At 43.1% G+C, this 8,685-nt stretch overlaps 1 protein-coding gene across 3 annotated transcripts in view; it reads right to left on the bottom strand.

The window, feature by feature from the left end:
* The window catches only part of ACTR3B (ARP3 actin related protein 3 homolog B), a 41,830-nt gene extending 37,054 nt beyond the window's left edge, over positions 1-4,776 (bottom strand). For 2 of the 3 annotated variants that reach the window (XM_025200470.1, XM_025200469.1), the window contains exon 1: positions 4,192-4,776. The gene's annotated coding sequence lies outside the window, so the exon portion shown is untranslated. The remainder of the gene's footprint in view (positions 1-4,191) is intronic. The other variant, XM_025200474.1, reaches the window with a different exon arrangement.
* Between the last annotated feature and the right edge of the window lie 3,909 nt (positions 4,777-8,685).

Genomic DNA, 8,685 nt, shown 5'->3' with positions numbered 1-8,685 from the left:
CATTGAGAGGGTCCAGAGGAGGGCCACCCGCATGATCCGGGGACAGCAGGGCAGACCCTACAATGAGAGGCTACGGGACCTGAACCTGTTCAGCCTTCACAAGAGAAGGCTGAGGGGGGACCGTGTGACCGTCTATAAACTCACTAGAGGGGACAAGAAGGGTTTGGGGGAGACCTTTTTTTCCCTAGTGCCCCCCAGGATAACAATGAATAACGGCCACAAGTTGTTGGAGAGTAGGTTCAGATTAGACATCCGTAAGAACTACTTCACAGTCAGGGCGGCTAGGATCTGGAACCAACTTCCAAGGGAAGTGGTGCTGGCCCCTACCCTGGGGGTCTTTAAGAAGCAGCTCGATGCCTACCTGGCTGGGGTCACTTGAGCCCGGTTTCCCTCCTGCCCAGGCAGGGGGTCGGACTTGAAGATCTACAAGGTCCCTTCCGACCCGACTTCTATGATTCTATGAAAAGAGGATGGAGGTGGACTGTTCTTAGTGAAGCCAGCCTGCACAAGCTGCTGGGGGGCCTGGTGCTTCCCTCTGTGGCAGCAGTGCCCCCCAGGGGTGCTAGCTGGGCGGATGCTGCCCCAGCTCATAGGCAGGCAGCACCCAGCCCAATCCAACAGTGAATGGGGCACTGGAAGCCCAGACATGGTTGGGGAAGCTTGAGCTTGGCAGGTTTCCAGAGCCCTGTGTACCAGCCCCGCTGCCTTCTCCACCTGCCTGGGACCACTGGGGAATGAGCTGGCTTGCCCCTGGGGCAGTGTGAGAAGGCAGCACGAGGGCAGCTGCGTGTGCTGGTGGCCAGAGAAGGCAGCGGAGACAGTACACGGGCTCGGCAGGCTTCCAGTGCCCCGAGTTTCCATGAGCCCATCTGGGCTTCCAGCTACCCATGCACTGCCTTCTCTGGGAGTCAGACATGATGTACACATGCATGATTTTTTTTTTTTAAATCTACAGTGGGACAAGTTGTCCCAATCAAATTAAAATACATCAGAGGTGGTCTAAGTTGCCACACACAAATTAATTTTTACATGAAAAAAATCATGCACATGTACACAGTGACACCATTATATTAGACAAATGATGATTTGTCATCACGTTGTCACATGTACATGGTTCCACCATCACGTATACAAGAGACCCTAGGGGCCATGCTCTTATTGACCTGCTGTTCACAAATAAGGAAAAATTGATGGGGGATGTAGAAGTGTCTGGCAAGTTGGGCAACAGTAACCACAAGATGACCAAGTTCAGGATCCTGACAAAATGAAGAAAGTAGAGCAGCAGAGTATGGACCCTGGATGAATGATCTGTAAGGTGGACCCTGAACTTCAAAAAAGTAGATGTTGACTCCCTCAGGGAACTGATGGGCAGGATCTCCTGGGAGGCCAGTCTGAGGGGGAAAGAAGTCCAGGAGAGCTGGCTGTATGTTAAAAGAAACCTTACTGATGAGGGTGCAGGAACAATCCATCCCAATGTGCAGAAAGAATAGCAAATACAGCATATGACCAGTTTGGCTTAGCAGAGAACTCTTTGGTGAGCTTAGACACAAAAAGGACGCTTACAAGTGGGCCAGTCAGCCTCACCTTGGTCCCCAGAAAGCTCATGAAGCAGGTCCTCTAGGAATCCATTTCGAAGTGCTTGGAGGAGAACAAAGTAATCAGGAACAGTCAGCATGGATTCACCAACGGCAAGTCATGCCTGACCAACTTGACTGCCTTCTATGATGAGATGACTGGCACTGGGGATGCAGGGAAAACAGTGGATGTGATATACGTTGACTTCAGCAAGACTTTTGATACAGTCTCCCACCACATTCTTGCAAGCAAGCTGAGGAAGTACAGATTGGATGAATTGACTGTAAGGTGGACAGAAAGCTGGCTGGATCATCAGGCATAACGGTTAGTAATAAACGGCTTGAGGTCTAGTTGGCAGCCGATATAAAGTGGAGTGCCCCAGAGGTCGGTCCTGGGACAGGTTTTGTTCAAAAACTTCGTCAACAATCTGGAAGATGGAATGGAGTGCATCCTAAGCAAGCATGCAGGTGACACCAAGCTGGAGAAAATAGTAGATATGCTGGCGGGTATTAGTCTGTGAAATGCAAGAAGCATGAAGAGTAATCAGGGATAACTAAGTCCTAGCACACACAAAATTATGATCAAATTCAGATAAGCAAAACTTGGTGGCGCAGTTCATGTAAGTGGAACACTGATATGGATAGCTACAGTTTATTCAGGAAGGACAGAGAAGATATGGAAGAGGAGTTGCTTTAAAGACAAATACTCTTGTTCTGAGAACCAAAACAAACCTATTAAAAGTTTCTAGGATAAGGGAAAAGGGGAATACAGCAAGGACAGTGTTATAGTTAGTGGCTACCACAGAGCACCATAAGGAGGAAATGGAAGAGGCTTTATAAATACAACTAACATCCAAATGAGAGGACCTGCTGCTTAATGGGGGTCTTCACTACCATGATAGATTCTTGAAATGTTGGACAGCCTGCACTGCTGTTACAAGTTCTTGAACTGTGCTGGGGATAACCCCTTGGTACAGTGGGCAGAGAAAACTTAGCAGAGAAACTTTTTTTTAGTTTGTTTCTTACAAATAGGGAAGAATAGGTTAAGAATCTTAAAATAACTCTTAAAATAAGAGTTCATAATCCTAAGGAGAGGTAGAAAGGAAAACAGCAGAACAGAAATCCTGAACCTCAGAAAAGCAGCTCTAAACTCAGAAAATTGGTCTCCGGCAAAAAAGAAGTCCTGCTACCTGGGAGTTTGTTGTTTCTCTAAGAGGCAATATTAAGGGAACAAAAGCATCCTATCCTATTGAGGAGGAAAGATAGGAAACACAGCAAGTGACCTGCTTGGCTAAACTGTGAGCTCTTCAGTGACTTGCAACTTTAAAAGGAATCTTACAAAAAATAGAAACTTGGCCGTATCACTAAGGATGAGTTTAAGAATTTAATTCAAGCACAGATAGATAAAAATCAGGAAGGCCAAGGCACAAACTAAAATACAACTAGCAAGAAACAAAGGATAACAGAAAGCTATTCAATTAACCCTTTAGAAGTAATAGGAAAACATAAAAAAGCTAAGGTCCTTATTGAACAAGGAAGGGAAGCTAATAATGAACAATAAGGGGTCTCTAAAGCCTTTTTTACTTTAGTCCTCACAAAAAGGTCAACTATCAGCTAGTAAGCTCAGTTAGAAGTATGAACAGGGAGAAGGCATGCAGTCGTGAGCAGGGAAAGAATAAGGTAAGGTTTACTAAAATCAAATACATGTTTTCAAATGAGCAGGTCCTAATGAATTTCATTGTAGAGTACCCAAAGAACTGGCTTAAATAATTGCTGATCTATTGGCTATTATCTCTGTTCAATACCTTCATTAATAACTTGGAGGAAACAACTGAGTGTGCATTTAAGAAATTTGTAGATGACAACAAATTGGATAGGGTGGCAAACACTTTAGAGAATAGGATTAGGATGCAAAATGACCCTAACAAATTGTAAAGATGGTCTAAAATAAAATGGAGTAAAATGCAATAGGGACAAGTACAAAGTATTGCAGTTAGGAAGGAGAAATGCACGAATACAAAAAACGGAAACTAGCTACCCTTCAGTACTGCAGAAAAGGACAGGAAACCATGTATGAGTCAACCAGGTAGTTCTGAAAACAAATCAAAAACAAGCAAGAACCACTAACCACATACTGCGATGTATTAACAAAAGGGCCACATGTAGGCTATGGGAATTGATACTTCCACTCTATTCAGAAAAGGCGAGGGCTTGCTTAGAGCATTGGGTCCAGTTTTAGATATCGCACTTCAAGAAAAGTATGAACACATAGAAGAGGAGTACAGAGGAGAGCAAGAAAAAATAGAGGTTTAAAAAGTATGATATACGAAGAAGAACTGGAAAAGTTAGGATGATTTCTTCCAGGGAAGAGGCAAAAGGGAAGATCTGATAACAGTCCACAAACAAACAAACAAAAAAAGGTTGTTAGAGAGAGAAGAGGTAAATGGCTGGACTGAGTGTCCAAAGAGACAGGACAGGCAATAATAAACTTAAATTGCAACAAGGGAGGTTAAAGTTAGCTATAAAAATAACTTTCTAACTATGAGGCTAGTTCCTAGTGAGGGTATGGTATCTCCATCATTACATGTGCTACAGTACAGGCTAAATAAACATTTACCTGGCATGGTTTAGATGATCTTGGACGAGGTTGGACTAGACCTCAAATTACAGCCTTATTTGTCTGAGATGGGATCCTATTGGAAACTATACAAATGATAAAACTAAGAAAGCATTAAAGATTAGTATAAAAAAAAATGAACCAACACATTTAAACTGGTCGTTAAGCATTGGAACAGATTACCTAGAGAGGTTAGAAATGTCCAAGGATGGAGATTTATATAAGAACAGGTTAGACAAACACTTGAACAGAACAGTCCCACATTGAGCAGGCAGTTGGACTAGATGACCTTCAGATGTCCTTTCCAGCCTCACTTTTCTAAGGTTACAAACAAACGGGGGGACAAAAAATTCTCTATGTTGCATGTAGCTGTGTGCATAGGGTGCATGTAAATCAATTTTACTACTTCTGACATGGGGTTAATCAATTCATCTCCTGTATAAGAAGAGAGAAAAAATGTAGGAAGAGGAAAACATTCTTTTTTGAATTGAAATTCTTTTCAATTTCTGTGGCTTTATAGTCACAGAGAAAGGAAGATATAGCAAACTGATATATCAAACTGATTTTTTAAACTGACTATAATTCTAGTTGATTTTATACCTTGAATATTCAAATTTGGAACTAGAAATTGGCTGGTTGGAGCATAATACTTGTAGCTATGTAACCTAGAAGCGTAAGGACACAAACCCTGATGGGAACTCTAGTAACCCCAAAACACGGCTCTCCGTGTTTGCACTGTGCAAGTTGCAGAATCTCCTAGTTCTGACTCCTCCTTGGTTCAAATCTTTGTGAATCTAAAAGTTTTTACAGTTTTAAACAAATTCTAGAGTGTGTAACAGATATGAAGTGTTATTTAATGCCAAAAGCCATGTAAATAACCTAGTTAGAAAAACTTCTCCAGGAAGAAAAAAAAAATGACAGCTAAAACACCAACTAAATGACTAGTGTTACCATTAGAGCACCAATGATGACAGCATGCCATAAATAGAAGAGCACTGCATTGTTTTTAAGTATGGCTGAGAAACCTGCAATGAGACAGCTCCATGATGATGTGCAAAGTAGGAAGGCACTTGTGAAAACTATGAAAATTAAAATATCCCTCGCCACACAAAATTAAATTAATATGAGTATGAAATTTCCATGGACGTTGAGAGATGATCAACACTATATCTCCACTTCAGGAGAGCCTGAAAAAAAGAGTAGTTCAAATATATGTACATAAATTAAAAAGAAGAATAACAACGTTGAAGTGTTATGGATGTTCAGTTTATCTTAGAGTGGCAGCTGCTACTCCAAGACTAAAAGGTGCATCTGATTTTCCATTTTAAGTACATTTTTATCACACTGTTGTCTACAACTATCTGCAGGCAGTGGGATATGTGCTTCAAAACTGATCAATGAAATCGAGCAAAAGTAGATCTTTATCAAAAGAGAATTCCTGAATTCTCACATCCTAAAGTGTTCCCCAGTGCCTAAACACACACAGAAGAAAATTAAAAACAAATTTGAAAAAACCCTTTGTTTAATGGGACCACTTCATAGAACCCTAGTTATGACCAGGGGGTTGGGTTTTCAATTCGCCACGGAAAAACACAGTAAAACCCGGATTTTCTCATTTTGAAGAGAAAAACCCAGATTTTCCCCTTGAAAAGAGAAAAACATGGGAAACAATGGATTTCCCCTTGCAGGCTGGCAGAGCTCCAGCCTGCAAGGGGCTGCAGGGAGCGGGAGGAGGGCAGTTAGGCAGGAGGTGCCATGTGTGCGTGCACACACACACATGAACGTAGCTGCTAGGCAACCTGGAGAGCAGCTCCCCGCAGGTAAGTCTGGCAGGTGGGGGGAGGGGAGATATTGAGGCGCTCATAGTGAGGGAGGGAGCTCCTGCCCAGTTTGGGTGGTGTGTGGGGCTGCAGGGCCCAGGCTGGGAGCAAGACAGCGGGGCTGGCTCCCTGCTACTGCACACACTCACAGGGATACATGGGTGGCACATGCCCCCCAGATTTGTGCATGGGGCGGGAACAGACTGCACACCGTGGGCTTGGGCTCACCGTCCTGCTGCCCTCCTCCTGGGGTCCCCAGAGCCCAGTGTGTGGGACCCAGCGTGGCAGGGCAGAGCAAGACCAGGCAGAGAAGCTCCTTGCCACCATGGCGAGGCATCCCCTGTCCTCCCGGCAGCAGTGAGGGTGGTGGAGCAGAGTTGTGCCCATCGCTGCTGCTGGGCAGGCAAGGGGTGCCCATGTCACCCAAGGGGGAAGGGGAGCTGGGCTCCATGCTCCACTCCACCGCAGCAGCAGTCACCACCTTCCACAGGCAACAGCTGGGGCTCAGGCACTGTGGACCCAGGTCCCTGGGCCTGTAGGCCTGGCAGCTGGGGCCCCACCGTCCAGCAGGGCTGGAGGGGGCAGGGGCTGTGGGTGGGTGGGTGGGGACAGAGCGGCATTGGCATGGGCAGGACACCAGCATATCAGGGCTGCTCAGCACCACAAAGCAGTGTGGGGAGGCAGCCACAGCTGGACTCACATGTCCTGGTGGGTGAAGGGGGCAGGGGGGACTCAGATTTTCCATGATAAAAAACCCAAAATCAAATGCCAAAGTTTACAGGTATTTAGAATTTATTTTACTATAGTGATTGAGGCACTGGTAGGCTTCCACACTGCTTTAATACTGTAAATAAATCAACAAAATATTGTGTTCAATTGATATGTATATGGTGTTTCATTTTAACCATGGGAAAATGTGGACTGTGGGGTTTTTAATCAAAGAATTTGCTTTTTTTTTTTTTTTTTTTTTTTTTAAACAGAGAAAACCAAGATCCCTACTTATGAATAAGGGTTACATAATAAAACCCTGGTTTTAAATGTTGACCATAATTTAAATAGCAACATCAGAAGGGCTTGTCAGCATCATCCAGTCTTAAAATAAATTGCCCTTTTCTACACAGAGATTGATGGCAACATGAAACTTGACCGCTAGGGAAGCCCATCCAAAGATAAAAAATATTTATTCCATCAAAACTGAAGTAAAGTAGACAAGCTGTTTCCAAACTGAGACTTTTTAGAAAATATCAATCAAAGCAGTTACATTTCTATTACTTCCAGGAAGATCTTTCTTTAATAATGAAGAAGAAAAAAAAATTAAAACTGTTTGAGCCATTTATCCATCAGGGGACGGGGAATGCGTCCCTGTTCTGCCATTCTTACAAGTCCCTTGTTGGATCACTAAAACCCCCTTCCCGAAACTCCAAGTTTCTCATGTATTGAGAGAATCCAGTTCCTGGCAGGACCAGCCCTGATAACTGTGCCAACAAATTAATAAAATCTTATTAGATACGGTGGGAGACTAATGTATTTACAAACACCCGCAGCCCACCTACATAAAAAGCACAAGGTTAACACATGAACAAAGTACCACATTTACTGTCAGAGAGATAGAGTAGAAAAAATATAAAATGAGTTGTTCTGTGCTAGGCATTTTGAATACCTTCTCCCTCCAAACAAGAAGAGACAAGTCTCTAGGTAGGAACATAAGATAGTTTAGAAATGTAATCCTAAATATCTGTACTTCTATATCGTTGGATTTCTTCAACTTTAATTCTAACCCACTCCTTAACCTACATCCTGAATTTTGATTTCAACCAAAGGTATCAAAATTATCAAAATACTGAAATCTAGTCAGGATTTTAGTTTCTGCTTTCTGTTGTGCACAGACCCTGGGAGTTACGATGAACTATGCTCAGCTTATATGGGAAAAGGATAAAGTTAAATATCTTAGCCCTTTATAATCAGCTCGATTATTTGTCTAAAATCTCCTGGATTTAATCCCCAAAATAAGGCTGTACACTTAGCCCCCACAAATTTTAATTCAAGATGTTCTTCTATTTCTTGCCTGACTAAAAATGTCCTCATCTTTGATTATAAATCCCTTTGCTGCAGTCTTCATCAGAAAAAAGACTGCTACCTCAGCAAGCATTGGGAAATTTGGGACCTTGCTCTGCTTATTTGAACGAGGATAAGATAAAGGTAAGGAGAAAACAAGCTCTGTTTTCCCTGAATGTCATCTATTTAAAGACTTGCAGAAGCACCATCAACAGCTTAACTCCTGCACAGGAAAAAAAAAAAAAAGACATTAGCAATTCCTCTTAAAGCCTATATTTGCTGACTTTGCTAGGAACGAGCAAACCTTTGCCTCCTGTTTCATTTGTTGTTTTGGGGGGTTATTTTTTTTTTACAATAACGAATTCACGGCAAAGTCCAAAATGGTGAGATCCTACCTCAAACTGAAAGCAAACTTTGTGTCCTGTCATATATCATCATTTTATATTTTTCTGCACTGAATGCTGCTACTGCTGCTTTTCTGATGGATCCACCCCTACAATACCTCCATGCGAGGGACAGCGCTCCCTAGGCATCCAGACGGGAAACATCCTAACACTAACTCCTCTCTAGTACACAGGACATTTGGGGGGGGGGGGGGGGGCGGCGGTTGGTAGCTCCC

Source organism: Alligator sinensis, unplaced genomic scaffold (genome assembly GCF_000455745.1).
Source record: "Alligator sinensis unplaced genomic scaffold, ASM45574v1 scaffold599_1, whole genome shotgun sequence".
In the NCBI taxonomy this organism is placed as follows: Eukaryota; Metazoa; Chordata; order Crocodylia; family Alligatoridae; genus Alligator; species Alligator sinensis.
The sequence above is the reverse complement of the archived record's forward strand: the minus strand, read 5'-3'. Positions and strand labels throughout refer to the sequence as shown.